The sequence below is a fragment of the Pipistrellus hanaki genome (assembly GCF_964339955.1).
Source record: "Pipistrellus hanaki genome assembly, chromosome: 3".
NCBI lineage: Eukaryota > Metazoa > Chordata > Mammalia > Chiroptera > Vespertilionidae > Pipistrellus > Pipistrellus hanaki.
In genome coordinates this window covers 71148088-71173959 of record NC_140505.1, presented here as the reverse complement: position 1 = coordinate 71173959, position 25872 = coordinate 71148088, and positions in this window count along the sequence as shown.

The window sequence follows — 25872 nt, the reverse complement described above, 5'->3', positions numbered from 1 at the left end:
CATTGTTGTTTGCCAATTTAATTATAATGTGCCTTGGAGTCTGTCTTCTGGGATTCATTTTGCTTGGGACTCTGCGGGCATCTTGGATTTGTGTGGTTTTTTTCTTTTCTATTTCAGGAAAGTTTTCTGTCATTATTTCTTGAAATACTTTTTCCATGTCTACCTCAGTTTCCTTTCCTTCTGGAACCCCTATTATTCGAATATTATTTTGTTTTGTTATGTCCCAAAGCTCCCGTAGGCTCTCCTCCTGCTTTTTAATCTTTTTTTCTAGAAGTTGCTCTACTTGGGTATTTTTTTCCATCTTATCTTCTAGCTCACTGATGCGGTCCTCTGCTTCATCTAGTCTACTCTTGATGCTTTCTATTGAGTTCTTCATGGTAGCGATGTCACTTTTCATTTCTTCTTGGTTCTTCTTCAGTTCCTCATGGCTCTTCTTCATTTCCTCGTGATTCTTCCTCATTTCTTCTTGGCTATTGTCAAATTTCTCTTCCATTCTTTTTAGCCATGCTATGATCATTACTCTGAATTCTTGCTCTGGTAGGCTGCTTACCTCTGACTCGTTTACTTCCTTTTCTGGTGATGCCTGCTTTTCTTTCACGTGCGGACTATGTTTTTGTCTCCCCATCTTTTCAGGAAGTCTGGTTATGTGGTATTCCTTCTCCTGCGTTGATTTTTGAGGTACAAAATACAACACTACCAGGTACAACACAAGAGGCACTTAACAGGAATGTATTTACAATATTAATAACCTCTAATAAAGGTGACCACTAGAGAAAGGCAACTTAGGGGATAGTTGAGAAGGAATAGAGGTAAAAATAAAATAAAGAAAAAATTTTTTAAAAAAATTAAATTTAAAATTAAAAAAAAAATTAAGTAAATTAAAAAAAAAAGAGGGATAAAGAGATAGAAAAAGAAGAAGAGGAAAAAAAATAATGACAAAATGAAGTTGGAAAACAGGGAAAAAAAGAAGATGGAGAGAGAGAGAGAGAGAGAGAGAGAGAGAGAGAGAGAGAGAGAGAGAAGAAGCAAACTAAAAGAGAAATGTGAAACAAACTATATATATGTGGGGAAAATTGCCAAAGAACAACCTCTGGACCCCGCCAATGCCAGTAACCATATTTGGAGATTAATACAAACTACTATATCCACTATTATTAAGAAAGGCTATGATATACAGAACTAAAAAAAACAAACAAAAACAGAGGATTTAAAAAAAAATACAAAGCAACAATAACAATACAGGAATAAGCATAACAATTTCACTAAAAAGCATAAAAATTCACAATAATCAACCTTCACACAAACAATGCGACAAGGATAGAGGGGAGAACAGATTTTTTTTTTTTTTTTTTTTAACTAGTTAATATAGTGCAGAGATTGGTATTTATACACTTGGATCAGGGGTTGGAACTTAGGTCTATAAGTATAGTGAGAGCTTTAGCAGGGGGTATACAGAGAGAATAGAGGAAAAACTAAAGCCAGAATGGGATAGGATAAACTGTAGACTAAAGTGTAAAGTTTAGTAAGAGAGTGATAGTGTAAAGGTTGAGTTGAGATAGGGTTGAATGATGCTATAGTAGAGATTAAAATAGAATGAAGGTTACTCCTAATGTAAAATAAAGAAAAAATAAAATGGTACTAGAGAGAGAGAGAAAAAATAAATAAATAAAATTTTTTTTAAAAAAATTGCAAAATAGCAGTAGTAATAGTGATGATAGAGATTGAAAAATGTAATAATTGAAAAGGTAAAATCAAGTAAGGAAAAAAGAAAAAAAATTGTTTCTTAAGTAAAAGATATGAAAAATGAAAATTAAATAAAAGATGTAAAAAATGAAAATAAAATAAAGAATAGCAAAATTAGCATAAAAATGACCAGTAGTAGTCCTTTACTTCCTCAGTTAATGTATTTGGCACTTCTGATTCTCAGACCAGACAGTCTTGCAGTTCCCAGCTTTCCACTGCACCTCAGTTTTGTAAGGTAATCCTTAATTTTAAGTAGGCTATATCTTAGTTATTTGTGTCCATTTATTTTTGATTAATTAAAAGACAAAAGAAAAGAAAAGAAAAAAAAAAAAAAAAAAAAAAAAAGAAGGGCAGTTTGTAATTCAGCTCTTAGGTGTCAGTGTTTTTGGTTTGACCTCCCAGTCTTTTTGGTTGCTCCGGCCTTCTTTCTCTATGGCTCTAGCTGGCAGGTTGCTAGCTGGCTCCCAGACTATCTCTTCTGGCTCCGATCCCTTGTTTCCAGGAAGGGAATTTCTCCCTGCCAATTCCCAGGATATGCCCAATTAGGCAGACCTTCCCTAGTATTCCGAAGCTAGGGGGTGAAGGGGATCAGGCGCCGAGGTGTCCAGATGTTCCGCCCTTGGCGGGACAGCCGCGATTCTTAACACTCTGTCCCCTGTCCCCTGGCGTTTTTTTTTTTTTTTTTTTTTTTTAATAAAATAAAAAATTCCCGCTTCTGGGGAAGCTTATGCCAAACCCGGCACTAGATGTCGCTGCAGCCTTCTTAGGGCTCAGCTTTGCGGGCGCTCCATGGAGGCGGGGCCGGAACTCTCCGGCTTCCAAAGCTGGCGGTGCCGCAGGACCGCGATCTCTCAGGCTTTCCCCGCAAACTCTGACCTTTCCGTGGGTGACCGAAGAACTCCTTTGAATCCACGCGCCTGCGCCAACTCGGGCGTCTCAGCTACTGGATGGACCTCTCCGCTGTGGGCTTTCCCGGCCTCAGAGAAGCCACTCCTTTCTCGCAGCGCCGCCGCCGCTGCTTCTGCCGCCACCGCAGCCGCTGCTGCCGCTGCCTCTGCTGGCCGCCGCCGTGGCCAGGAAATCCTGTCCAGAGGATCGCTCCCTAGCTTGCTAGAGACCTCGGCTGCCCCTCAGCTGCTAATCAACCCTCCCTGAGCGACTCAGATGCCACTTTTATCTGTTCTGGGACCAGAGTCAGAAGGAGTCCGACTGTTCGGTCGCCATCTTCAAGCTCCGCCCCCTATGTCTTTCAATTTGATTTTTAAAAGACAACTCCCTCACTTGAACACTATATCCCCAGCACTCTAACAAGTTTATAATTCCATCAATTTTTCCCTCTCTTCTTTATTATTTCTCTTCTCTACTTTCAATCATTCTCCTTAAATGACTGAAAGAAGAGGAGATAAATGATATTTTCTACTATCTTTGTACATGATATTTTTCTTAAAAGAGTTTTGTATATAAACTGGCTGTGATTCATTTTCTTTCTCTTTTCTTGAACCCACCCACTAGACTGAGGCTTTTCCCCTCACTACTCTATTGAAAATGCCATATGTCAAGATCTCCAGTAACATACACATTACTAAACCCAATAATCATGTCTTACAAGTCAGTGCTGTGCTGATAACTTTTAACAATGCCTTTTATGGGGAGAAAAGGTCTCTAGTTCTAAAAGTCTACTGATTCCCGTGTTATAAATACTTCCAACATTATGGCAATGAACATAGAGTATGAAGAAATCCAGGCAATTGCTCTCATTTACTGGCAGAGTAGGCTCCAGAACCCAGTGACCTTAATGGATGTTGCATTTTCTGCAGTATTTGATGCAATTAATTACTCAGTACTTCTCAACTCAGCACTAGATTTCTGGAAAACTACTCTCGTCTGTATTACTCTTATATTGCGGTTTAATCCTTCTTGGTACCTTCTGTGCAACCGCGCACTCCCCAGTGTTTCACCCTGATATCTCGTTACTTTTCCGTCTGTACTTGAAGACCTCAGCCAGGCCCTCAAAATTAAATACCCTCTATATATCTAAATATTCCATTGTGACTAGAGTAAAAATATCTGAATTCAGATATCCAGTTATGAACTTGATACCTCCCCCTGGATATTTAAAACTAAAAATGTCCAATACTAAGCTCCAAGCATCTTTCCCAAACCTGCTCTAACCAGAATAGTTTCCATTTGTCCAGTTGTTCAGTCCAAATATGTGTCAATCTTAATGCCTTTCTTTTTCACATGTACATTCTATTACTTTCATGGCCACAACAGCAATCCTGTCACCTTTGCTTTCAAAAGATAATCAGGTCTTTTGTTCTTACTATCTGCATTACAATTACCCTACTCCTTTAGCATTGTAACTCACATAAATTATTTCAATTTGTCTTCTAATCTTACTGCTTGCACACTTGCCTCCAAAAACTATTCTAAAAATGGAAACCAAATCTAAGATATTTTTGGAATATATACTATTATATCACTGTTCTGATTGCATCTTTGTAATGGCTTTGTAGCTCATCAAAATGAAATCTTTATATTATCCCACGAATGTCTACGTAGACCACTGGTTCTAACCTTCCTCATGCTGACCCTTTAATACAGTTCTTCATGTTGTGATGACCCTCAACCATAAAATTATTTATGTTGCTACTTCATAACTGTAATTTTGCTACTGTTAAAAATTGTAATATAAATATCTGATATGCAGGATATATTTTCATGGTTACAAATTGAACATAATTAAGGCATAGCGATTAATCATGAAAACAATATGTAATTATATATTGTGAAATATTTATTTCTGATTAAAAATAAATGAAATTTTGTCTTGAAGCATGGTGTATCATGGGTAACAGTCTTAATATAACAACAGTAAACTACATTGCTACTTTTTGAGAGAAGCCCATCAGTGCTACTTTTTTCACACTGATGTTGAGTAAAAAGCCAACATCAGTGCAAAGGCTGAGATTGCTTCTTTCTCACCAGATCAGAAATTCTTAGGGCAGTCTTTGCAAGAGCACAATGAAGATCATCTTCCACAAGTCTACTTCTGTATTTAGACTTGATAACCAAAAAGCTGAAAAACCCTGTTTCACAAAAATATTGATATGTTGTTGGAAATGGAAGAAGAAGGCACAACACAGTCTCAGACAGAACAGGATGTGACTGTAAACACTTGATCCAGAATTTTGTAACTGGCATTGTAGAGAAATCAGTTCATGCTGCATTGCTGTTAATAAGTTCAATGAAATTCTCTTGTGCTATCTTAGGAACATCTTCAACTTTGACTGTGAATGGGCTTCTGGCAAGTGGAAATGGGGTGACAGGCACATTTGGAAAGTACAATGAAATTTCATCTGCAAGCGTGTGCAAGTGTTCTTTCATAGAAATTATCATCATAATCTTTTTGCCTGGTTCAATGTCATGTTCCTCAAAGAAAGCAGATAAGGTAGGCAGCATGTAAATTTTATTTTCATCCAATTTTTTTTTTTTTGCCAAAGCTGAAGTTTTATTTGCAATGATTGGATATTTTCAGACAAATCAAGGCATGTCGCATTTGGTCCTTGTAGTGATAAATTTAACTCATTCAAAATGGCAAAGGTGTCAACCAAGTAAGCTATTTTCTGCAGTTCACGATTATCGCTGAAAGTGCTTCGAACTGAGGTCTTGTTTTCTGTTTGAAAAACGTTTTGAGTTCATCATGAAGCTCAAAAACACGTTTTAAAACTTTTCCTCTCCACAACCATCTCACTTCAGTGTGAAATAGCAGAGCATTGTTCAACTCATGCAACTCATTGCACAGTTGCAAAATCAGTCAACTGTTTAAAGTTCTCACCTTTACAAAATTGACAGAACTTATGACACTTTTCATTACTGCTTGTAACTCTTGTGGCAGCATCTTCATTGTTATTATTTGCCGGTGAATCATACAGTGAGTTCCGATGGCTTTTGGTGACTCATTCAATACCAAACATGGAAATCCAGATCAATATCCTAGCATAGCTGGAGCACTATCTATGCAAACACCACAAACCTTTTTCCAAGAGATCTTATGCTCTTTCAGAAATGAACCAACTGTGTCAAATACATCATGTACAGTAGTTGTCATTTCAAGAGGCTTGCAAAAAAGAAACTCATCTTTAAAGTTGCCAACATTAATATACCTCACGTAAACCAGGAACTGTGAACAGTTTACAACCTCTGTAGATTCATCAACCTGGATACTAAATATTGGAAGTGGAGCAGATTTAATTTCCTGGATTACCTGATCAAGAATTTCAATAGACATGTCATCAATTCTTTTGTGGACAGTGTCATTAGATAAGGAAATTGCACTCAATTTCATAACAAATTCATCTATGATCATAACTTGAACAATGTCTTTGGCCACTGGCAACAGTAAATCCTCAGCAATGGTGTGAGGTTTCATAGCTCTGGTGATTCTGAGTGCCACCAAATATGAAGCTTCAACGTCTGCTACATTTTGTTTGTGGTACTTGCCACCAATGTCAAGTCTGGCTTTCTTGATCCCATCAGATTTGCTTCTAAAATAGTTGGTATCCTTGCCAGCAAAATAGTGCTTTATTGTGTTTGTCTTCATAGATTCGGCTGATAGAACTTCACATCAAATAACACATTGCAGTTTCTCAATTCCTGCTGTAATTATTGAGGTAAAACCATACTGTAAAAAATCCCCACTGTATTTTCTTTTCTTAACATTCTTTCTCTACACGATCCACTGTCATGGGATGGTTTGATAATGAAAATAATATGTAACAATAGCTTTAATAGTACAAAAGTTGATACATGGCATAGTTCAGTCAATATACAATAGTTCATTAAAAGTTTCCTATGATTTACCATTCTCTGTGTTGTTTTTTATATACCTACTACTATGACAAGGGAGCAGTATTTACATCAACCACAGCTGAATATAAAAAGACTGATTAGCATCCAGATTAAGTTCCCATGGTACAGATTTTTTTTTTTTTTTTGCAGTAGTTGATGATTTTACAGTGCATGGTTTTACATTTGCCCAGTAGTTATAATTCATGAAGTGTCATTTTACCTCCAATGCTGCTGCTTTCAACACAGTAGCTGCTTTCTACACAGTAGCTGCTCTCTACACATGTGTGACTGGTCCGTATAAGTACCTTATGGCGCCAACCCTATCACATACACCTGTATTTGTAATGGGTGCATGTGATGGAGTTGGTGCGATGATGTCATCACACCAGGTACTCTTATGTGGGCTGATCCACCTGGAGATGGATAGTGGAGTGGTGTCTAGGTTCCTAAGACCATCAGCAATCTCTGTTTTCTGTTGGTCTTAAGCAACCCCTGTGAAAGGGTTGTTTGACCCCTAAGGGGTCAGGACTCACAGGTTGAGAACCACTGATGTAGACTAACTTTCTTAACCTTGACAATCTTGTTTGCCCTTACTCTCTCCTTCACTCAGTCAGCCCAAAGCTCTGGTGCTTTGGTGTTCAAAGTGTGCTCTCATTTCAGGGCCTTAAATGTTTCTCCTATATAGCCAATGATTCACTCCCTCATTTTAAGATATTTGTTCAAATGTTAAACTCCCAGTGAAATATTGTCTAATCACAATTTAAAATTGCAAGATAAAAAACTAATAAATAAATGAAATAAAACTGCAAGGTGTTCTTGCCATAAACTGGTCACCTAGTATTTGCCCCCCCCCTACCACTCCCCCCACACACATCTATCTATCATTTATCATCTATCTAATTTGTCTTTTAAAATAATATTGTATCTGATCTTACCAGGATATAAATCTTAGGACATAAGTTTATTTTCTTAACTTTTTTTGTTTGCTTGTCTTTTTACAGATTTGGCATGAATATCTGGAAAAAATGCCTGGGCATGATAATGTGTAATAGTAACTTATAAAAACTTTGTTGAAAAAAAATTTAAAAGAGTTTGCTACTTATTGATCATTATTTTTCAAACACTGATAAATAGTGTAGTTAAGTTCTGTTACATGACTCTCACAAACAAACACACACACTTACAAAACAAACAAACAAATAACAACAACAAAACTAGGACACACTATTGGGATTTAATTTTAGTTCTGTCTACCCATCCACAATTATATGATAAAAGTGTGGTCCTTGACAAACATCACTCATATGCACCAACCCTTTATAAGTGGTTCTGAAATTTATAACCACTTATAAATTTCAGGTCAAGCTATTAGAATTAAATTGCTGCCAAAACCGGTTTGGCTCAATGGATAGAGTGTCGGCTTGGGTACTGAAGGGTCCCCGGTTCGATTCTGGTCAAGGGCATGTACCTTGGTTGCGGGCATATCCCCAGTAGGGGGTGTGCAAGAGGCAGCTGATCAATGACTCTCTCTCATTGATGTTTCTAATTCTCTATCTCTCTCCCTTCCTCTCTGTACAAAATCAATAAAATATATTTAAAAAAATAGAATTAAATTGCCATGTGATCTGGTCATGCTGGAAGCCTATCATTGTTTTAATAATAGAGATCTGTGGACAGGGAATTCGGAGGGCTGGTCAACCTTAATTGCTCTATGGGTTAGAGCTAATCACTAGATATTGGTAGTTGATGAAGCCCCCACCTATTGGTCCTAAATTCACTGATTGGAGTTTCCTGCTTAGGACATATTGGTGTATCCTATGATTTTAATCTTAATAAAAGAGATGAAAATGCCAGAGCGAAGTAGTCCGTCCTCCCATTAGAGTTGGACTACTGTCTGGCCCCCATTTCCCAAAATTAAATTTTTTCAAAGTCTCTTTTTCATTTGTGTGTGGCCTTCTCCAGAAACCGAACCCTGACCCGGAACCCTGAATCATGCAGGATGTGAAAGGGGTTCCCACATGGTCAATTTTCTTTTTTTTCCTTTCTTTTTCTTTCTTTCTTTTTTTTTTTTTTTTAATTGATTTCAGAGAGGAAGGGAGAGGGGGAGAGAGTCCTAGAAACATCATTGATGAGGGAGAATCATTGGTCAGTTGTGTCCTGCATGCCCCACACTGGGAAACGGAGCCTAAACCCAGGCATGTGCCCTGGCCAGAAATCACGGGGACACTTCCTGATTCAAACGTTGACACTCAACCACTGAGCCACACCAGCTGGGTATGGTCTGGTTAATTTTCATAAAACTCAATATGCTATCCCTACCTTACCCCTGTCAAAATCCTCCTACAGATGTAAGAGTAACTCTATTTTGGATTTAGTATCACAGATTTAATATTGCAATACCAAACCATTGTTTGGGATTTGTGAGCCTATATATCACAGAAGAGTTGCTATTTCCTTAAGCTTTACATCTTCTAATTCTGGCACCCATCCCACATATTCTTCAAAGTAAAGATAAAAAAGCTCTGTATTTACCTTAGTTTCCCATACCACAATTCCTTTCTGAGAAGATTATAAATGAGGGATAATTTTATTTTTTATTTCCTTTTAATTGGAAGATATCTGTGATCTTGTTTTCATTGGCTTCTTTGTATGCATATAGGGGGAAGAGCATGTTGAGAGGAGATAATATTCAAGTTTATATATCCCTACAGCTATGTGGTAATAGCCCGCCTTATGATCTACCATTGTTTCAAAGCTATGGTTCCTTGAATCCAAGGTTAAACAAAGTTTAATGGGAAATATAGATTACTGTTATTTTCATGGCTCAAAAGTTATGGTTTTTAATTATATCATTTATACTGTTGAAGAAAAATATGGTTTAATAAAAAAAACAAAGATTTTTGTTTTGTTTGTTTGTTTTTAATCACACATCTTCCAGGAGACTATGCTACTTCCTAGGAGCAAAATAGTTCCTTAGAGGAATGAATTGATTCTTTCAGGCTAATAAGATACAAGTCTGTAGCATGGTTGAATGTTCTATTAACAGGCTAGAGGGAGGAACTAATATATAAACACAGGGAAAGGAAATTAATGTAAAAGAAAATACAGAGACAGAAGGAGAAAATCATAATGTAAGAAGGAAAAATGTGAATGGGATACAGGAACAAGGGGATTTAATCTTTGGAACATATTTTTTTCTTTAATTCCCTTTTGAATCTATGCTTTTATCTTTTTTCCTATGCACACCTTTGGAGCATAGTAGGATGGTACAAAATATACTTCTAAAGAAACTGGCATTGATTAAGTCATACTCTGCAAAACCAAATATAAAAGTAATAACATATCTACTTTAAAAAATCTTTACTTTTTAAAGTATTACATATGTCCCCTTTTGAATCCTTACTCCCAAAAGCCCCAAACCTATTGTACTATTATTTGTGTTCATGGATTATGCATAAATGAGTTTACATAATTATTGTTTTATATTATATAGGTGTGACTGGGCAAGAGCAGAGAAAAATTCACAAGCAATGGTGGTATAAACAGAGGTAATGCAAAATAAAATAGATAGTAACAGAAATGGCTGGAAGAAAATGTAGTAAATTTAAAATGGGTCCAGAGACTATGGCATGGAAGTGAAAAAGAAGAATGACTCATTGTGATATATTGTTATTTGACAAATGTTATTAAGTCATAAGTCAAAATTTTGCATGAGATTATGTTGAAAGTTGAACTAGCTCTAACTTCTAAATGTAGTGTAATCTAAATTTGTTTCAATTACATTTGGTAGATTAGTTTAGTGACTCCTTCTTCATTCATTTATTATTAATTTAAGTATATTCATTAAAAAATTACCATAAAACAGGTACTTTCTAGATGCGGGAGAATGAGTGGAAAATCAGAAGAGGTTCACCTAGCTGGTGTGGCTCAATGATTGAGTGCAGACCTATGAACCAGGAGATCATGGTTGAATTCCCAGTCAAGGCACATGTCCAAGTTGTGGGCTCAAACCCTAGTAGAGTCTATGAAGGAGGCAGCTGGTCAATGATTCTTTGGCATCATTGATGTTTCTATCTCTGTCTCCCTCTCCCTTTCTCTCTGAAATCAATAAAGATTTTTTTTTTAAAGAAAAGAAAATCAGAAGAGGTTCTGGCCTTCATGTAAAGGAATAAATACATAAAATGATTTCAGATAACTAAAATTTATGAAGAAATGAATCATGCATTGACATTGAGAGAAACCAAGAGAAGGATGTCACTTTAATTAGAATAACATGGGAAGTCATAAGTGCTGAATTTTTCTATATTAACCTCTCTAAGCCAGGACTATGATAAATGGTAACTATAAATGTGCCAAAATAGATGAAAATGAGAAAACTGATTTGGATCAATTTTAATCCAAATGTAACATTACTTATCCTCGATCACTTGAAGTTGAATGGAGAGAATTGGCCACCTGTAGTTAAAACACCTGTGAACTGTAAAAAAAAAAAATGTTCAGAACAATGACCAAAAGATATTAACTTAACTTGAGTGTGTGTCTTAATAAGTTTTTATATAGAGTAAACTCTTAAGTTTTTATATTGCATCATATCTGATAATTTCACTTACAATCCATGTGATAGAAGAAAATATTAATTATTTGTTGTTTGAATTCTAATGTGTTTATAATACTATGTTTTTAAATTCTGGAGATCTTCTAAAGATAATTTTTATAAGAACAAGTACAATGTCTAAAATGTGAGGATATTTAAAAGTTACATTGGGAAATTGTGGCAAAGAATACAAAAAGAAAGGAGACATCTTTAAATCTATATATTTTTAGTTAATAAGGAAAATCACTTATGTAGAAGATGGGAGAATTTTGAATCAAGCTTGGAATATGTTTATAATGCAACTGAAACCTTGATGAGAATTTTTTTTAAAATGAGTCTACCTATCATACTTGACAGTTTCTGAGACATCCTAGCTTACAAGATACATATTATTAAATAATTTAACCATCCCCTTCTTTTAATATCTAAGTTATGAATCACTTTGCTTGAATATGTTCTTTCAATTCAGCCTACTATGGTCTTTCCATAGCTATATTTTTCACTGTAGTTCACAAAAATTTTATCTCTTCACTCTCTTACTATTTTGTTATTAAGTCTTTAAATTAGTTACTATGCACCTATGCTAAAACCCCAAATTTTCACTGTTGTGGTGAAAATTCTGTTAATGTCGCTGATAGTTTTGAAGATGAAAATGAAATTCCATAGCTATTGATGGTGACCAGTTGGAGTTGGATTAGTTGGCTTGTATTCTTATGTGTTGTTTGTTTATTTTATTCTTTTTATTATTTTTCTTTGGTTTCTAATTTTTTTTCTTGTGTTTTCTTTTTTTCTTACTTCCTTTTCTCCTTCTTCTTCTTCTTCTTCTTCTTCTTCTTCTTCTTCTTCTTCTTCTTCTTCTTCTTCTTCTTATTACAGGCCCATTGCACAATATTTGTGCAAGAATAGGCCTTCCTTCCCCTGGTTTTCCTCCCGGCTGCCTGGGAGCCACCAAGCCCTTGCTCCCAGCCAGAGCATTTCTTCTGTAGCTACCTCCATCCCTCTCCTTCCCCCTCATAGCAGGTTTCCCACCCTGGCTGTTCACTACACACCTGCATATGCAAATTCACCTTCCATCTTTATTGGGTCAATTTGCATATTCACCCCTGATTGGCTGTGGGAGTAGTGGAGGTACGGTCAATTTACATGTTTGTCTATTATTAGGTAAGTGATTATTACTTCTTTTTTTTTTTTTTTTTTCTTTTTTCAGGTGAAGAGCACTGCTGGCGATTTTTTTTTTTTATTGATTTTTTAAAAATCAATCTTTATTGTTCATATTATTACAAAGGTTCCTCATTTCTTCCCCCGTCCCCCAGGTTCCCACCCCACCCTCTGCCTCCTTCCCCTCCCCCATTGTCCTCATCCATAGGTGCACAGTTTATCTTCAGTCTCTTCCTCTCTCCCTTTCCCCGATAGTAAATCCCTTTTCAGATAGTAAATCAGTTACTTAGCATTTTCTCATATCAATAATACCTCCACATGCCCAAAGATACATTTCACACAAAAGACATTTCCAAATAGGTCAACCAACCTCATCCAGGCCCCGCACAAGGCACTCACAGATCAACACCCCAGCGCTATACTAACTCAACATATCCAGATCTAAGCCTTCATCACTTGATTCAGCAGACCCTCAAGTTCCCGCAAAAGTTTCCAGCCATGTCTGAGAGGCAGCCTTGGGGCGGAGGCAGGAGAGGAGCGAGTTGTTCCAGGCCTGGCTGCTCCAGGCCTGGCCTCTGTTGCTCTGGTCCATTCCACAACCAGCTGCTCCGGGTCTGGCCACTGCCGCTCCCGACCTGGCCGCTCCCAGCCTGGCAGCCGCAGCTCAGGGCCTGGCCGCACCCGACCCGGCTGCTCCGGGCCTGGATGCTCCCAGCCTGGCAGCCGCTGCTCCAGGCCTGGCCGCACCCGACCTGGCTGCTCAGGCCCTGGCTGCTCCCAGCCTGGCAGCCGCTGCTCCGGGCCTGGCCGCACCCGACCCAGCTGCTCTGGGCCCGGCTGCTCCGGGCCCGGCCGCTCCGAGCCTGGCCGCTCCCTGCCTGGATGCTCTGGGCTTGGCTACTGCTGTTCTGGGCCTGGCTGCTCCCGACCTGGCTACTCTGGGCCTGGCTTCTCCGGGCCCGGCCACTCCGGGTCTGGGTGTTCCTGGACTGGCCACCCTGGGCTTGGCCACCTCTGCCTCAGGCCTGGCTGCCACTGCCCCAGGCCTGGCTGCTCCATGCTTGGCTGTTGCTGCTCTGGTTCTGGCTGCTGCTGCTCTGGGGCCTGGCTGTTGCTGCTCCAGGCCCGGCTGCCACTGCCTTGTGCCTGGCCACTCTAGGCCTGGCCACCGCCGTTCCAACATTCTGTCCTTTTTTTTTTTTTTAATTTTAAAAACGCATTAATGTTGCAATGTTGGCTGCTGAGTTGAGTTCTGACTTAGTCTTTGATTTTTCAAGTTCTTCTTTGTGTTCTTTCTTAAGTAATTTTACTATCTTTTGCTCTCCCTTGATTTCTTCACATTGAGAACTTCTTCGATTTCTTCCTCCTTGTCCTGGAAGCTCAGCAGGTTGGCCTGTGGCACCCCTTTGTTCTCCGAGGCTCCTGCACTGCTTCAGCCTGTTGCTGGCGTTGGCACCGCTGCCCAGGAAGCAGCCCCCGGCCTCGGCTCCATTGCCTGCACTCAGCGGTCAAAGGCTCGGGGGCACCCCCCCGACCTGGGGGCCCCGTCGCCCGGTTCCTGGCTGGCCGGTGTCCGGCAGGGGCTCCTGCTCCTCGTCACATTCCTCCCGTCTGGAGCTTTTTTTCTCCTTCCCGCTAGGGGAGTCTAGCATCATAGTCAACAGACTGTCCTCTGCGAGCAGTGCGTGACTCCAGGGGCTCCGCTTTTCGCCGCTCCCCCAGGACTCCACCTCACAGCCTCGTCTCCCTCTGCCTGAGCCGGCCGGGGCTCCTGTTTCCTTCCCTCCAGTGCAATCCCGCATCAGAGTCAACCTACCTTCCCTTGCGAGCAATGTGCGCGAATCCAGGGGCTCGGCCTTTCGCCGCTCTCCCAGGACTCCACCTCACAGCCCCGTCTCCCCCTGCCCGAGCCTGGGTCCCCAGGGTCTGGCCCATAACTGGGGCTCAGGGCTGCTGGTTCGGGGGTTCAGCCCAGGCTGGGGGTTTTATTTCCTTCCTGCTAGGGAATGCCAGGCAAGCACCCAGCCTTCTTCTCCTCTCTGGCTGCGACCTCTCTGCGCGTGCGCATGCGTGCGGGCGCGCAGCATGTCTCCGAACTTTAGGCTTTTTTCAGCTCCTCTGATTTTCCTCCTGGTTTTCTCTTTCCTTCTTGTTGTAGAATTTTCAGTCAGTCGACTACCTGTAGCTCTGGGCAATGTCCACTCTACATTTTAGTTGTATTCCATTGAAATTGTTGTGTGCTGCTGCGGTTAGGTGTCTACCTGAGCAGCCATCTTGGATCTTCTCTATTACTTCTTTTTGTTTATATTCATCATTGATCCACTTCAGTAGGAACAGATATCAGAGAATATTTTTTTACTTTATTAAGTTACCATGTCTGCCAACAAGAAGTTCCATATTGGCAATTATCTCATCCTCACACCATTGGCAAGGGATCTTTTGCAGAGGTCATGTTGGCCTGCCATATTATCACTAGCACAGAGGTTGTTGCGAGAGTTGTGAATTAGCAGGGTTCCTCTGATATTCTTCAAGAGATTTATTGTATTAAAGGATTAAATCTCCCTAACATCACCAAGTTGTTTGAGGTCATTACCACCAGGACAAAGTGTTTCTCTTCATGGAGCTGTTAGTGAGAGAACATTATATGACTGCTTGGAGAACTGAGGCCCCATTATAGAGAAGGAAGCCTAAGCCCTGTTCTGACAACTCCTATAGGCAGTACATCACTGCTACCAGAGACATATCTTACATTGGGACCTAAAGCTGGAGAACATACATCTAGGACTAGGTGGTGAAATGAATGAAATTAAATTAGTAGATTTCAGCTTTAGCAGGGAATTTACAGAAGAGAAACAGCACTTTCTGTGGCACTGCCTTCTATTGATATATGGCACCAGAGATGTTCCACTTTGATCCCTATTAGGGCCTGAAGTTGGACGTCTGGGGAATGGGATAGTGCTCTACAGCAGCGTTTTTCAACCGCTGTTCCGCAGCACACTAGTGTGCCGCGAGATGTTGCCTGGTGTGCCATAGGTGCAGACAAGACAAGAATTTTATAATTTTTCACTATTTTGTTTACTTAATATTTCATAATAAAGTAATTATAAAATACTTTCTTTGTGTTTATTTGATTCCTATTCAAGAGAATTACTTTATATATAGTCAATATAGGCACAGAGTTAAATTTTTTAACATTTTCTAATGGTGGTGTGCCTCGTGATTTTTTTCATGAAACAAGTGTGCCTTTGCCCAAAAAAGGTTGAAAAACACTGCTCTACAGGATTGTGAAGTGGGAACTGCCATTTGTGGGGGAAAATTTTGAAGAATTTAGGGCGTACATCTTTGTACTATACTTCCTGTTTCTACAATCCCAAAACATTTTATAAATATGAATAACCCACAACCCTAGCTAAAGACCAACCCTGGAAGATATAATGAAAGACCACTGAGTCATCATTGGTCACTCAGAGGAATTAAAGCCATACAACCAGTCACCCTGGGGTGACTTACTAGTTGAACCAGTTAATAATGCAGATCTTTTTTCAATAGATGGAGTTACACATATGTTGATATATATGTGATTTGACATGTATGTTATTTTCTATTAACAACAAGTTTAAAAACTTCATATGTCAAATTTGCTGAAAGTGTTAACATAATAGATATTTTTACACTTAAAAGTGTCAAATTTCACGTAAAAAAAAAGAACATTTGTGGGAAGTTTTAATTCATTACTTTATTTTTGCTGAATAGTTCGGAAAGCTTATGGTGAACATGCTCCACCTCAAGATACTTGTGAACACTGGTTTAAACACTTTAAAAGTGATAAATTCAATATGACAGACAAAGAACTTCCAGGTCAACAGAAAAAATTTGAAGACCAACAATTACAAGCATTATTGATGAAGATTCTTATCAAACTCAAAAAACAACTTACATAAAGAATAAATCTAAGTTTATAAGCAATAAGAAATATTTTAAAGGAAGGGAAATGGGTGGCACATCAAGTGAATGAAAGACAAATGGAAAACAAAAAAATTATCAGTAAAATGTTGCTTGGAATTATGACTGGCAATGAAAAATGGATTCATTTTGAGAATCCCAAACACACAAAATCATGGGTTGATTCAGGTCAACTATCAAAATTGACTGCAAGGCCATATAGCTTCGGAAATAAGACAATGCTCTGTGTTTGGTGGGATCAGGAAGGTGTGGTGTATTATGAGCTTCTAAAACCAGATGAAACCATTAATACTGATTGCTACCAACAACAAATAATCAATTTGAACCACGCTTTGATCATGAAATGACCAGCATGTTCCAGAAGACACAGCAAAGTAATTTTGCTTCATGATGACACACTATCACACACTTCAAAACCAGTTAAAAACACATTAAAATATTTTAATTGATTTTTTTTAAGAGAGAGGAAGGGAAAGGAATAGAAAGTTAGAAACATCAATGAGCGAGAACATCGATCAGCTGCCTCCTGCACACCTCCCACTGGGGATGTGCCCGCAACCAATGTACATGCCCTTGACCGGAATTGAACCTGGGATCTTTCAGGCCAGGCTGACGCTCTATCCACTGAGCAAAACCAGCTTTGGCAATACATTAAAAGATCTTGCCTGGGAAGTATTAACCCACCCTCTGTACTCACCAGATCTTGCTCCTTCAGATGACCACTTGTTCTGATCGATGGCACACGCACTTTCTGAGCAGCACTTCAAATTGTATGAAGAAGTGGAAAATTGGGTCTCTGAATGGTTTGCCTCAAAACAAGAAAAGTTCTATTGGGACAGTTTCCATAAATTACCTGAAAGATGGGGAACTGTGTAGCTAGCGGATGGACATTACTTTGAATAAAGCACTTTTGATGTTTCTCTTGAAATTATTGTGTTTTCTTTGATTACAAAATCTGCATTATTAACCAGTACACATTAATGTACATTATTAACCAGGTAGATGCCCAGGTAGCTCAAATAATGAATTACATGGGCTATGGGATATGAGCAGCATGAGATACAGGGGTCACTCAGAGAAAGAACAGATAACATCATGGGCACTTATCTAATAGTAGATAGCATGAAAACCAATATTTGTGGCTGCATGATCAAGGTAAGGCACTGGCACTCCACTGATCCCAGTATCAGTCTTTCTAACGCAGGGGATTCAGGCATCAGGGCAGAAAGACAGAGACCCTGGATTCCATCCTACAGTCAAGGATGCCTATTCCCCCAGGCAGCCTGGAAGGGAGGACCACAGGAGTGAAGCCAATATAATTTTTTTTATAATAGTGGTGGCCAAAGAAGACCACAGTCAAATATGATTGGGAAATCAAGCAGCACTCTCTGTATTAGGCTAGAAGCGAAGATGGCCGTTCACCCAGCCAGCCTTGAGTCAAGAACGACCATTCTCCCAGTCAGCCTAGATGCAAGGTCGACTATTCACCAGCCAGAGTTTAAGCAAGGAAAATCATTCACCCAGCAGGGAAGCAAGGACCACAACTCCCCTATGCAGCCTAGAATAAAGGACTGCCACTCCCCCTCCTTCCCCACTGAGTCCAGCTCTCCAGTGTGACTCTGGGGGTTCCCCCACCACTCACAGCAGCAGCAGCAGCAGCAGCAGCAGCAGCAGCAGCAGCAGAGCAGCAGCATTGGTGGTGGAGCCCCAGATGGAACCATTAATGAAAACTGCCTTCAAGCTGGGCAGCCTGATGGGAGGACCCCTGCCTCTTCCTCTGGACACAGCCCGGGCCGGCAGGGAGTGGCTAGAGGGGCCTTCAGGACTTATTTAAGATTCCTATGTTATAGGCCATTCACTGACATGTAGCATCTCAAAAGGACAGGAGTGAAGCCAATATAATTTTTTATAATAGTGGGTGGCCAAAGCAGACCACAGTCAAATATGATTGGGAAATCAAGCAGCACTCTCTGCATTTTAGATGTTGAACTTCAAAGATGCTGAGCTCCAGGGAAACAGGCCCTGTGGTGTGGGAAATGAGCCAGAGGCTGGACACAACCAGCTGCAGGTGAGAGGGGTGCCAGAAATAGATGCTGTGTGTGCAAGATGACAGGACCTGGTCCAGGGGACCATGGGAGTCTGTAAACTGCCCAAGCATTCTCTGCATGGGATTCACATTAGGAGGAGATCTAGCATCTCTATGGCCTTCAGAAGCATCTTATCCAAAATAACTTACAAGCTTGGAAGACTGCCTGGAGCCCCCCAGGGGTCAAAAGTGAATAAATGAAACTTCACAGATTGTAATAGTTTTTCTTGGGGCCCCTTTTCACTTATTTATGCTTGTATTGCTGATTCTGACAAGGGATCAAACCTACAATTTGGCATCTTGGGACAACACTCACCAACTGGAAACCTAGCCAGGGACTAATTGATTTTTATTGAGTTCCTGTCTTTTAGGATGTATAAGAAGTGGACTCCATGCCGAAACTGGTTTGGCTGAGTGGATAGACCATTGGTCTGCAGACTGAAGGGTCCCAGGTTCAATTCCAGTCAAGGGCATGTACATTGGTTGTGGGTGCATCCCCAGTGGGGGGAGTGCAGGAGGCAGCTGGTCGATGTTTCTCTCTCATTGATGTTTCTAGCTCTCTATCCCTCTCCCTTCCTCTCTGTAAAAAAAACAATATAATATATTAAAAAAAAAAAAGAAGTAGACTCTTTGAGGGATATAAATAAGCAAAAATTGTTCTTTCTGAGTTAAAATACAAAGTGTTTCATGTATACATATACCTGTGTACTATACATACATTTGTATAAACACACTAGAAGCCCGATGCACAAAGATTGGTGCTGGAATGGGCTTTCCTTTCCCTGGCTTCGGGCACCACCTTTCCACTCCTGCCAAGCCCCTTTCTGCTCAGGCCCCGGAGCCACCTCTTCCTGCTCTGGGAACCGCTTCTTTCTGCTCCAGCCCTGCCTTTCCAGCTGCCCAGAAGCCCTGAGAGACTGGGGTGGGGCAGAACGCCTGTGTCATCGCCATGGTGATGATGCAAGTGTTCCAACCCCCTCACTCCATGTCAATGGATGCAAATTAACCACCATCTTTGTTGATTTAATTTGCATATCACTCCTGAGGTATTGTCAATTTACATGTTTGACTATTATTAGATAAGATATAGATATAGATAAGTGAAAAGCACAAAATAAATAACATGGCATTCAAACACTTTATATAATTAGTCTATCTATGTGAAAATGCTTACAAATATTTAAAGTTCATATTTTGGGGAAACAATATGCAGAGTTACTTAATGACTTAAAATCCCTAATATTCCATGCATTTGATTGGATATAGAATAAAAAGTTTGATGATACTAAGTACATACCCTATATAATAAAAGGCTAATATAAAAATAGATCCAGTGGTGGAACTATCTAACAACCAAACAACCAGTCCCTATAACGTGCTGACCACCAGGGGGCACGTTCAGAACATGGCAGGGGTCAGCCGTGGTGGAATGGTGGAGCAGGTGAGCGGGGGCACCAGACCAAGGTTGGGTGCCAGTTGCTGTCATTGGGGTGAGCCACTGGTGGTTACAGAAAATTATTTGCTCCTGTTTACCGCAGTCTTGCCCAGCACTTGCATCCACTGCTGCTGCCTTCCCTGCTCACCCCCACAGCTGGTGCTGGAGCCGCCACTTGTACCCGCTGAATGTGCCAGGCCTGCTCTCACTGACTGCAGGAACTGGAGCTACTGCTCACACCCACTGCTGGCGCCATCCCAGCTCGCACCCACAGCTGGTGCTGGAGCCGCCACTTGCACCCACTGCCAGTGCCCTGCACCAGTCCCGATAGCTAGGCCCCATCAGCAGGTGTGAGTGGTGGCCAGTCCCAATTACCCCTCAGGAACAAGGGGATGTGGAGAAGCCCTGAGGAGCAATCAGGAAAGCAGCCACCACTTGCACCCACTGATGGTGCTGGCCCCGCTCACACCCACTGCTGGCACTAACCCAAATCACTTCACACTGTCAGTGGGTGCAAGCGGGGCCAGTGCTGTCAGCATGTGGGAGCAGCAGCACTAGGAATGAGGCTGATGGCAAATAGGAGATGGGGACTGCAGTAGGAGGGGCTAGGGAAGGGGAGCGGAGGATGGCCAAAACCTGTCCCTGTGCCCTCCACAGCCACAGTTCCTTTCAAGGTGCTACAAATTCATGCACTGGGCCCCTAGTCATTGTATGAATTGTTGAGGAATCATAAACTCTATTGGTGAGCAGATGGCTTTGCACAGCTGATCGGCAAAAACAATTTTGCTTTATCTATTAAACTTGTTAATACATGATTTATTAGTATATATCCTAAAGAAACTTCATATAGTCAGAAAATTCACTGTGTAAGAGTTTTTATAGTAACATCCTACCTAATAAAAGAGAAACATGCAAATTGACTGCACCTTCACTATGCCCACAAGCCCTGCCCACCAGCCAATCAGGGTGAGTATGCAAATTAACCCAACCAAGATGGCGGTTAATTTCCATAGCCAGGCCAGAGCAAAGACTGAAGACCTGTAGAAAGAAGCCAAGTGCTGCAGAGAAGCAAGCAAGCTGGGTGGGGGAGAAGAGAGGAAAGCAGGCAGGGCAGGGGCAGGGAGAAGGAAAGGAAGCAGGTGGGGCAGCAACCACACCAGGAAACACTATTGCAAGAATCTTCCTGCAAGGTGCATCTAGTTATTTATATAACAAAATTAATAAAAATACATGAATAGGTATCAAATATTTGGCTGAAATTGGTTTTGTAGAAAATGGGTAATATCGAACACTAATAATCCTCATACTCTTAGAAAATGAGCATTTTTGTTTGGGGTGGTGGCAGTACTGAATTCGATTATAAGGGAGCAGAGCCTTGGTGTGAATATTTCATAATACAGGTGTCTCTCAAGAAGTAAATGTATGGATATATGAAGCTGATAATAATTGTTTCTTTTATATTCAGGCTCTGCTATGCTGACTACCTTCAAGTCTGTTAAACTCTTCTCAAGAAGTGGTGGGGTGTTTGAATGGTGATGGGCAGGAATGGAAATGGTTCTCAGGAGGTTATCTTTATAAAAGCTTGTGGATCAGCAATTGGTATAGTCCTGACTGTGTCTACTCCTCTGTATTTTTGTACTACTGATTTTTCCTCACTGATCTTCAGAGGGTTCCAATTATGCTTCTTAAACTAAAAATCAATTGGAAAAGTTGAATAAGTCTTACTTAAGTAAGGTTAATTCATTCTTAAATCCCACTTATCAGAAAAAATGGGCTCTTTATTTCTTCAACTACTTGGCTGTGATAACTAAAGCATGACATCATTCTTTAAAATATAGGTGGGCAGGGTGCAAGAGCATATAATGGAGTCAAGATAGTCTCTTCAATAAATGGTGCTGGGAAAATTAGGTAGATACATGCAAAAAAATCAATTTATGCCATACACAAGAATAAACTCAAAAGGATAAAATACTTAAATGTAAGATGATAAACCATAAGAATTCTAGAAGAAACCATAGGCAGCAAAATTTCAGACAGCTCTTCCAGAAATATGTTTGCCAATATATCTCCTAGAGCAAGGGAAACTAAGAAGAAAATAAACAAATGGGACTACATCAATGTTAAAAAACTTCTGCACAGAACAAAAAAAATCAACAAAGTGAAAAGGGATCCTACTGAATGGGAGAACACATTTGGCAATGATATATCGATAAGGTTTACTATCCAGTATATATAAGAAACTCATACAACTCAACAAAAGAAAGACAATCCAGTTAAAAATTGGGCAAAGGACCTAAATAGACACTTTTCCAAAGGGTACACACATATGGCTAAGAAACATATGAAAAAATGCTCAGTTACTCATCATTAGAGAGATGTAATTTAAAAGGATAATAAGTTATCACCTCACACCTGTCAGAATGACAACCATCAACAAATCATCAAATGACAAGTGTTGGGGAGGGTGATGTGGAGAAAAGGGAACCCTCATGCACTTCTGGTGGGAATACAGACTGATGGAATCATGGTGAAAAACAGTATGGAGTTTCCTCAAAAAATCAAATATAGAACTGCCATTTGACCAAGTGATCTCACTCCTAGGAATATATCCTAAGAGACTAGAAACATCAATAAAAAAAAAATATATGCACCTTAATGTTTATAACAGTGAAATTTAAATAGTTATGATCTGGAAACAGCCCAGGGGCCCATCAGTGGAAGAGTGGATGAAAGAGCTGTGGTGCACTTATACCATGGAGAAAAAAGAAGGATCTCTTACCCTTTGAGACAGCAAGGAGAGGTCTGTATAATATCATGCTATGTGAAATAAGTCAGTTAGACGAAGATAATTATAACATGATCTCACTCATATGTGGAATCTAATGAACAAAAGAGATTCAGAGACACAGAAGCATGGAACAGACTGTGGAATCACAGAAGCAAGGAGGAGGTGGGTGGGTGGGTGAGAAAAGAGCAACCAGAGAACTTGTATGCATATACACATAACCTATGGACACAGACAATAGTATGGTGAAGGCCTGGGGCAGGGGTTGGGGTGTAATAGAAGGGGTCAATGGGGGATAAAAAAGAGATATATGTAATACTTTCAACAATTAAGATTAAATTTTAATATTTGTAAAATAGTGAAATTTTTTCTAATGCAATCTCAAAACTCTACTTTTTGAATATTTTAATTAATCTTTACAATAATCTTGCAAAAGTTATCTCTCCCATGCACTGTTGCAGGATGATTCTCATGTACATTAATTATGATAATTATTTTGTAAGGAATTGGTTAATTGCTTATTTGAATTATATTTAATAAAGAGGATCTGAACAATTCCCTTGCTTTTGGGGTATATGTAGCTTACACCATTTAAACACAGGTCAAACTATGCCACTGAGAATTTTTTATTCTAGGAAATTTGTCAAGTAATTTAAACTTAAAAATAAAAAAATAAACTAAACAATTTTCTTACCAAAGTATATGTATTTTATATATAATTTATTTTCTAAAATTAAATAAAGAAGCATAATTTAAAGGAGAAATATTTGTTTTGTTTTGTCTGACTTGTTAGGGATCATTTATATATGTTTATTTTAAAATATAAACACTTATTGTTTTCAAGTTGTCTCATAAATAAAGCTCACTATATGACTCTACTTGTCCCATAACATGTTTGCATAAATGTGACATTTCTTTTCTTTTTTGTCCCACAGTGTATTTGGGGGATTAAAGAAATAAATGAAATGCAGTTTAGAAATTACTTCATTGTGATTGTATGCACACCTTAGCACATACTATGAAAGCAGAGGAGTATATTTTTAAACATTCTCTGAGCTACCTGTCAAACTTAATTTGTGTCAATTATACTGCTGTGGATATATACTTTCAAGGTGGAGAATCAGAAGTGCATTTTAGTTTTTCAGTACTAAGCTTTGCTTTACAGAAGAGTATTTTTCTAGCTTATTTGATTTCTAACTGCTGGAAGTTGTTTTACCTTGGTCCATACACCATATGAATATAAATGTAGCTTTTTAACATAGAATGACTTCCCAACACCTTATTTTTCTAGCCTCTTTCTATCCTGAAAATACAGTGCCCAAAAAGGGTTTTTCTTACTCAGCATAGCATCACTCAATCTAAAAAGAAGCAGGATTTCTAAGAAGGTTGAGATACCACTCTAGGAAGAACACTTGCTTGAATTCTTAATTCACATTTGAGACTGGGAAAAGAAAAGTATTATTTTTGGTCTGAAAAATTTTATCACCCTTTTACATGTGTCAAAAGAGACCACTGCTGCCCTCATTAGTCAATTTTTTGGAGCCATCTGCCCACACTGTGGGATGTACTACAGCCAGAATGGGAACTGCAGGTGCTTGAGAAAATGCCAGAGTGGTCTTAGTCGGGTAATTCATTGGCTGGTAGGGAGAGAAAACTGACTTAAAGGATATAGAGACTGAAAAGTAAAACAGTTGTTGCCCTCTAAAAGAGTGCAGTGTAGCCCCGAGTTCTTGTATTTGTCTGTGGACCCATAGGATTTGCATCTCTCTCTCTTCAAAGAGTCAATATCTTTTTGTTAAAAAAAACGTATTTGATTTGTTAGACACTTTTACAAATGATATCCTATGTATCTCTGACTAAAATGACTATATAATAAGAGCAAAGTACATTTTGGGAAAAGCATATTATATTGATATACCAAATGGCAAGCTGGAACTCTAATTGTGGATTCTTCTTCTATGAACTTTGAAGAGTACATTTTGTGGACTAAAACACTTTAAGCCAAAGCGAGGAAGTTTCTTCCAAGCATATACAAGCTTCTCCCTGGGTGGGGGTCCCCAAATGGAAAAATAAAAAACCTACTCTCTTCCAAAATGGGAAAAACCTATTCCAGTGAGTCCTTTGGTCTATGGGTTTATAAATGCTGGAAGCTCTTTGTCTGCTCATGCCACTTTCTAATTGGACTCTTCCTTATTTTATGTCCCCTGAGCTTTTCCTAATTGGCCAACTTCTCCCTTTCCCCTGCATGATTATCAGTTTCAAAGTTCACCGGGTGAGTCCCTCTTCCTCTTCCCCTAATCTTAGAGCATTCCTCCATCCTCCTGGTAGGTAGGGCAAATATTCTGGTGCCTTAGAGACCTATGCATTCCTGTCCCATTCAGCCCTTATCTTAAAATTGCCTTTCCTGTCTCTAACTCCTTTCAATGTCTTTTAGGCTTGTTGCCTGTTTTGCTATGTGCAGGGGTTCTTTTTGTTTTGTTTTGTTTTGTTTTGTTTTTGTCTTTCAAAATATGTATTTAATTTTAGAATTGCTTAAAGAATCACTTATGTCAACTAAAAATATTACTAGAAGAGAAATGTCTATAGATTGCATTATTAATGATTAGCCTCAATTTAGTCCTAGATTTTAGTTATATAACATTTTTGAAAGTAAATATGTCAACACATTTAGCAATTTCCCCCTATAATTAATTATTCCAGATTATTTTAATAGCTTAGAAGGGTATCTTAGTTTTATTAATTTACATCAAATTAGCTCATTAGGTAGTATCATGCCAATATAAACTATAGGAATTATTATTATCTTAGAATTAGAAAAGTATTTAAAGCTACTTATAAGTTCAGTGAAATACATTATATGACATTTGCTAAGTGATTCACTCTATTCCTTAATTTTTTAGAATAAGAGTTTTATTATTGGTTTTTTTTTGTTTATTTGTTTGTTTTCTTTAATATTTTCAGTCTCTGTGTTGATTTGAGAACTAAAAGAGATGTATATCCTACATAATAAAAGGCTAATATGCAAATTGTCCCCTCAGGAATTTGACCAACCCGTTGTTCAGCTGCTCACTATGATGTGCCCTGACCACCAGGGAGTGGGGCAGAATGAAGGAAGACCCCAGCCAGCAGCTAGGGGAAGAATGGCCTCGATTGACCCTGATCACTAGCCAGGCCTAGGGATCCTACCCCTGCATGTATTTAATGCACTGGGCCTCTAGTATAGAATATAGAATATTGTTTTCTTTTTTTAAAAATAT